Source organism: Lagenorhynchus albirostris, chromosome 11, assembly GCF_949774975.1.
Source record: "Lagenorhynchus albirostris chromosome 11, mLagAlb1.1, whole genome shotgun sequence".
In the NCBI taxonomy this organism is placed as follows: domain Eukaryota; kingdom Metazoa; phylum Chordata; class Mammalia; order Artiodactyla; family Delphinidae; genus Lagenorhynchus; species Lagenorhynchus albirostris.
The window spans coordinates 72,821,015-72,828,068 of record NC_083105.1 but is presented as its reverse complement, the minus strand read 5'-3'; the positions used below and the strand labels follow the sequence as shown (position 1 = coordinate 72,828,068).

At 35.2% G+C, this 7,054-nt stretch overlaps 1 pseudogene; it reads right to left on the bottom strand.

The window, feature by feature from the left end:
* Nucleotides 1–729: 729 nt before the first annotated feature.
* LOC132529984 (GTP-binding nuclear protein Ran-like) lies at nt 730–6,816 on the bottom strand (annotated as a pseudogene).
* Between the last annotated feature and the right edge of the window lie 238 nt (nt 6,817–7,054).

The window sequence follows — 7,054 nt, the reverse complement described above, 5'->3', positions numbered from 1 at the left end:
GATTAAAGAGAATGAGAAAGTTATGGATTGACTTTTATTTATCTTGCTTATGATCTTTTGCCTCCCTGAATCTGTATGTCTTTCAATAATTCATGAAAATGATCAGTTTTTCATCTTTTTAAATATTGCCTATGTTGGTAGTAAATTTTTTCAGGTTTTATTTGCTTAAAATATTTTTATTTTTCTTCCTTTTAAAAGAGAGTTTCACTAAGTTACAGAATTTTAAATTTGCTAGTTATTTCTTCTCAACATTTTGAAAATGCCATTTCAATATCTTTTGGTACCTAGTATTGTTCTTGGAGCAGCTGTCAACCTAATGGTTATTCCATTGTAGGTTTGATGGATTTTCTTTCCTCTACTTTTTTTTTTTTTAAAGATAGTTGAAATACAACTTTATTCTGATTCTAAACAAAAAGGAATGGAAACGACAGTAACAAACAAGATTCCACCACTGAATATTATGATGTGACTGTAGCAGTCTTATACTTGAAATTCAAGGAGGAAACCACTGTGTTCCAAAACAGCTAAATATGCAGGTCCAAAAAATGAAGGTATTTTTTTAACTGCCACATTCACTCTGAAGCCCATTCATCTCCTTCAGCATCCCAAAGATTAAACACATGTTCTGCTTAACTATGTAACAAAGTGGCAAACACGCTGCACTACTGACATCACAGGACAGTTGCCTATAAAACTAGACTTCTGACGCTGGGATCCAGCTTCACTTTCTCACAAGTCATCATCTTCATCCGGGAGAGCAGTTGTCTGAGCAACCTCTAGATTATGCTCGTACTGCGCTGCCGTGGCTGGGTCCATGACTGCCTCTGGCGGGGTGAGAGCAGACATGGCGACGAACTCCAAGTTAGGGTCTCCGATCAGATTTCTAGCAAGCCAGAGGAAGGGCTTTTCAAAGTTGTAGTTACTTTTGGCAGAAATGTCATAGTACTGAAGATTATTCTTTCAGTGGAAGACAATTGACTTTACCTTAACTTTTCTGTCCTTAATATCCATTTGATTTCTACACAACACAATGGGGATGTTCTCATATAGTAGTACCAGATCTCTGTGCCAGTTAGGCACGTTCTTGTAAGTAACTCTTGATGTTACATCAAACATTCATAACGGCACACTGAGGTTGGATATAATAGCCATCTCCCAGTCCAACAAATTTCTTCTGATCAGCTGTATCCCAAACATTGAACTTAATAAGTCCTCTGTTGTTATGGAACACAAAGGGGTGGACCTCAACATCCAAGGTAGCTACATACTTCTTCTCAAATTCACCAGTCAGATGACGTTTCAGGACTGTAGTTTTTCCAGTACCACCATCATCAACCAATACAAGCTTAAACTGAACTTGGGGTTCTCCTTGGGCTGCTATCGTGATGTTACTTCCAGAAGCGTCTCCACCCCCGTCTATCTTTCCTCTACTTTTAATATCATCTGTTTGGGGTGCTACAGAAACTCAATAAAGAAACTTGAGGGAGGGAAATAATCCCAGAAATGTATGAGATGCAAGAGGAATGATGAGCAAAGAAAAAAAGTAAACATAAAGCTAAAGAAATAATAAAATGTGTAATTATTGGCATTTCAAAAAACCAAGATAGAGAAATTCTTATGCCACATTCTCTAATTACAATGCAATTAAGTTGAAAATAATAACATAAATATAATTAAAATAATTCCAAACTTTTAGAAATTAAAAAACACAGTTCTAATGGAAATTTAGAAATATTATAATTAAAGCAAAAAATATATAAATATTACTTGTCAGAACTTGTGAAGGTAAACTTATAGCCTTAAAGTCTTATTAAAATAAAGTTGAAAATTGATGAAATAAGCATTTCAATAAGCATTTCTAATTTCAATAAGCATTTCAACAAATTTCTAATTTGTTAAGCATTTCTTAAAAAATTAGAAAAAGAACAACATAATGAACTCAAAGTGAAAGAAAGGATATAATAAAGGAAAGAGCAGGCACAAATGAAAATAGAAAACAAGATAGAGAGTATAAACAAAAAAATTGGAATGGTTAATGCAATTGACAGACTCTAATCAAAAACATTAAACGTCACAACAAAAAGATTAGGAATGAATAAATGAACAAAATAAAAACACAGGAGGTATTTTAAGTATTCTAAAAACCTTATGGCAAAAATCTTGAAAAATATTTAAAATAGACAATGCTCTAGAATAATAGAAATTACCAATCCAAAATAGAAATCTGTGTTGTTATAAAGCAAGAAATACATTTATATGCTCATGTAGCAATAAAAAAAATTGAATCACTAGATCAAAAGAGTATCATAAAGAAAACCCTAGGTCCAGATAATTTTATGAATCCCACCAATAATTTAAGAAACATATAATTTTGACCTTAATGTATTTTCAGAAAATATAAAAAGGGGAACATTCCCCAACTTTTTTAATAAAAATGGTATGCGCTTGATACCAAATTCAGACAAGAATACAAAACAAGGTAATTGTAGCCTGAATCTCCCTCCTGACTAAAGAACCAATTCTAAATGCACTTGAATTAAGCTCTCAAACATACTGTTAAGGTGATATATGAAGTTAGAGTTGGTTTAATTAGAGGAATAGAAAGTTTGTTCAGTAGTAGAATATCTGTATTGTCTGTATTAAAATTTTAATGTAGAAAACTTACTATTATTGCAATAGTTGCAGAAAAAAAATTGTATAACATTTAACAATTATTGATAAAAGCTCTTAGTAAAATAGAAATAGAAACTTTCTTAATTTTACAAAAGATATATCCACACATACACACAAACACACAAAACATAGCAAGTATTCTACTTAACATCAGAAGCAAGAAAATGTGTCCATTAATGGTTCTTTTTTATCTTCCAGTTTTATTGAGATATAATTGATATACAGTACTGTATAAGTTTAAAATATAATGATTTGACTTACACCATAAAATGATTATCACATTCAATAAGTTTAGTGAACATCTCATATAGATACAAAATTAAAGAAAAAGAAAAAAAGTTTTCTTTTGATTAGAACTCTTAGGATTTACTCTCTTAAAAACTTTCATATCTAACATACATCAGTGTTAATTATATTTATCTTTTTGTAAATTACATCCCTAATACTTATTTATCTCATGACTGGAAGTTTGTACCTTTTGACTGATTTCATTCAATCAGTTCACCCTCCTCTCACCTCTCATGACTGGTAACCACAAATATGATCTCTTTTCCCATCAGTTTGTTTGTTTATTTTTGAAGTAGAATTGACCTACAACACTGTGTTAGTTCCTGGTACACAGCATAGTGATTTGGTACTTCCGTACATTTCAAAATAATCACCATGATAAGTCTAGTTAGGATGTGTCAGCATACAAACCCATTACATAGTTATTGACTATATTCATCACACTGTACATTTCATACCTGTGACTCATTTATTTTGCAACTAGAAGTTTGTACCTCTTAATCTCCCTCACCTATTTCTTTCCTCCCCCCATCGCTCTCTCCTCAGGCAACCACCTGTTTTTTCTCTGTGTCTATAATTCTGTTTCTGCTTTGTTATGTTTGTTCATTTGTTTTATTTTTTAGATTCCACATATAAGTGAAATCATACAGAATTTGTCTTTGTCTGATTTATTTCATTTAGTGTAATGCCCTCTATGTTCATTCATGTTATCACAAATGGCAAAAATTCATTCTTTGTATGGCTCAGTAATATTCCATTGTATATATGTATATCACCTCTTCTATGTCCATTCATCTATCAATAAACACATAGATTGATTTCATATTGTCTATTCTAAATGGTGCTGCAATGAACACAATGGTGCATATAACTTTTGGAACTAGTGTTTTTGTTTTCTTTGGACAAATACCCAGGAATGGAATTGCTGAATCATGTGATAGTTCTATTCTTAATTTTTTGAGGAATATCCACTATGTTTTCCATAGTGGCTGCACCAATTTACATTACAACCAACAGTGCAGAAGTGTTCCCTTTTATCTACATCTTCATCAACAGTTGTTACTTAGTGTCTTTTTGATTATAGCTATTCTGACAGGTGTGAGGTAGTATCTCATTATGGTTTTGACTTGCATTTCCCTGATAATTAGTGATGTTGAGCATCTTTCTTTGTGCCTGTTGGCCATCTGTATGTCTTTTTAAAAAATTTATTTATTTGGCTGTGCTGGTCTTAGTTGCAACACTTGGAGTCTTCATTGTGGCATGTGGGATCTTCGTTGCAGCATGCAGGATATAGTTCCCAGACCAGGGATCGAACCCAGGTCCCCTGCATTGGGAGCAAGGAATCTTAACTGCTGGACCACCAGGGAAGTCCCCATCTGTATGTCTTCTTTAGAAAAATTTCTGCTCAGATCCTCTGTCCATTTTCTAATGAGGTTTTTGTTTTTTTTTATGTTTAGTTGTATGAGTTCTTTTTATATTTATGGCATTAACCCCTTATCAGATATGTCATTTGCAAATATCTCCTCCCATTCTGTAGGCAACATTTTCATTTTGTTGGTGATTTCCTTTTCTGTGCAAAAGCTTTTTAGTTTGTTGTAGCTCCATTTGGGTTTTTTTTTTTTTTTTTTTTTGCTTTTGATTTCCTTGCCTGAAGAGACATATCCAAAAATATATTACTAAGACTGATGTCAAAGAGAATACTGCCTATGTTTTCTTCTAGGAGTTTTACAGTTTCAGATCTTCCATTCAAGTCTTTAATCCATTTTGAATTTGTTTTTGTGCATGGTGTGAGAGAGTAGTCCCATTTGATTATTTTGGATGTAGCGCTCCAATTGTCCCAACACTGTTTATTGAAGAGGCTGTCTTTATCCCATTGTATATTCTTGCCTCCTTTGTGTATAAATGTGGGTTCATTTCTGGGCTCTCTATTCTGTTCCATTGATCTATGTGTCTTGTGTTTGTGCAAGTAATATACTGTTTTGATTACTGTAGCTGTGTAGTATAGTTTGAAATCAGTGAACATGGCACCTCCACCTTTGTTCTGCTTTCTCAAGATTGTTTTGGCTATTTGGGGTTTTTTGTGTTTCCATACAAATTTTAGAATTATTTGTTCTAGTTCTGTGAAAAATACCATTGGTATTTTGATGGGGATTGCACTGACTGCAGATTGTCTTGAGTAGTGTGGTCATTTTAACAATATTAATTCTTCCAACCCATGAACAAAGTATATCTTTCCATCTGTTTGTGTCCTCTTCAATTTCTGTCAACAGCATCTCATAGTTTTCTGAGTACAGGTATTTTACTTTCTTAGTTAGATTTATTCTGAGGTATTTTATTATTTTTTTTTAAATTGTAAATGGCCTTGTTTTCTTAATTTACCATTCTGATAGTTCATTCTTAGTGTATCAAAATGCAACAGATTTCTGTATATTAATTTTAGATCCTGCAAGTTTACTGAATTCATTGATCAGCTCTAGTTTGTTTGTTTGTTTTTTTTTTGGTGGCATCTTGAGGATTTTCTATGTATAATATCATGTCATCTGCAAACAGTGACAGTATTACTTCTTCCTTTCCAATTGGATTCCTTTTATTTCTTTTTCTTTTCTGATTGCTGTGGCTAGGACTTCCAATACTATGCTGAGTAAAAGTGGCAAGGGTGGGCATCCTTTCCTTTTTCCTGATCTGAGGGGAAATTCATTCATTTAACATAATGTCAGTTGTGGCCTTTATAATGTATGGCCTTTATAATGTTAAGTTGTGTTCCATTATACCCAATTTGTTGAGTATTTTTAACAAATAGATGTTGAATTTTGTTAAAGGTTTTTCCACATCTATTGAGATGATCATATGTTTTTTATATTTCAATTTGTTAATGTAGTGTATTACATTGATTGATTTGTGGATATTGAACCATATTTGCATCCCTGAGATAAACCCCACTTGATCATGGTGTATGATCCTTTTAATGTATTGTCAAATTTGGTTTGCTAATATTTTGTTGAAGATTTTTGCATCTATATTCTTCAGTGATATTGGCCTGTAATTTTCTTTTTTTGTGATATCTTTCTCTGGTTTGGGCATCAAGGTGATGCTGGCCTTACAGAATGAGTTTGGAAGCATTCCCTGCTCTGCAATTTTTTTGAATAGTTTGAGAGGAAAAGGTGTCTATATTTTTTAAAAAATTTGCTAAAATTCACCTATGAAACCGTTTGTTCTTGGCCTTTTGGAGAATTTGTTTTATTATTAATTCAATTTCATTAGTGGTAATTTGTCTGTTCATATTTTCTATTTCTTCCTGGTTCAGTCTTGGAACACTGTACATTTCCAGGAATTTGTCCATTTTAGATTGTCCACTTAATCGGCATATATGCTTATGGACTGGGCTGGGCCAAGAGACTGCTGGCTGAGAAGTTTCAGGGATCCCAGGGTTATTGCTGGCTCACTGGTGGGCAGACCCAGATTCTGGTGTGGGTGACTGCATTGCTGGGGGTCCCAGATATATTGTTTGCCTGCTGGTGCATAGGGCTGGTTCCTGAGGCCAATGACTATGGTGTCCGTTGTGTCCCAAAGCTGGTGTTGGCCAGCTAGTGAGTGGGACTGAATACTGGAGTGGCTGGCTGAGAAGCTAGGGTGTCTCAGAGCTGGGAATGGACTGATGGTGGGTTGGCCTGGGGCTCCAGAGGGTCATGAGCCTTGTGTTGGCCTGCTCTTTGGTGGAGCTGAGTCCTGGCAGGTCCCATAGCTAGAGTAGTTTCATTGGTGGTTGCAACCCTGTTCCAAGGTCTCTCGCTGCAGGGTTCTGGGGGTTCTGGAGCTGGTGTCAGTCAGCAGGTGGATGAGGCTGGATTCTGCCATGGCTGACTGAGGGTCCCAAGGTGTCCCAGAGCTGGTGGGTCCTGGAGTTGGTGTCAGCCCACTGGTGGGCAGGGCTGAGGCCCAGGTATTCTGAGGGTTAGTGCCAGGTCACTGGTGGATGAGTATTGTCTTGGGGCTAGTGCCAGGCCACTGCTGTGCAGGGCTGGTTCTCAGGAGCTCTAGGCTAAGGGGTTCTTAAAGCACCAGGTCTGGTGGGTGGGGCTGAGGTGTCCGAGCA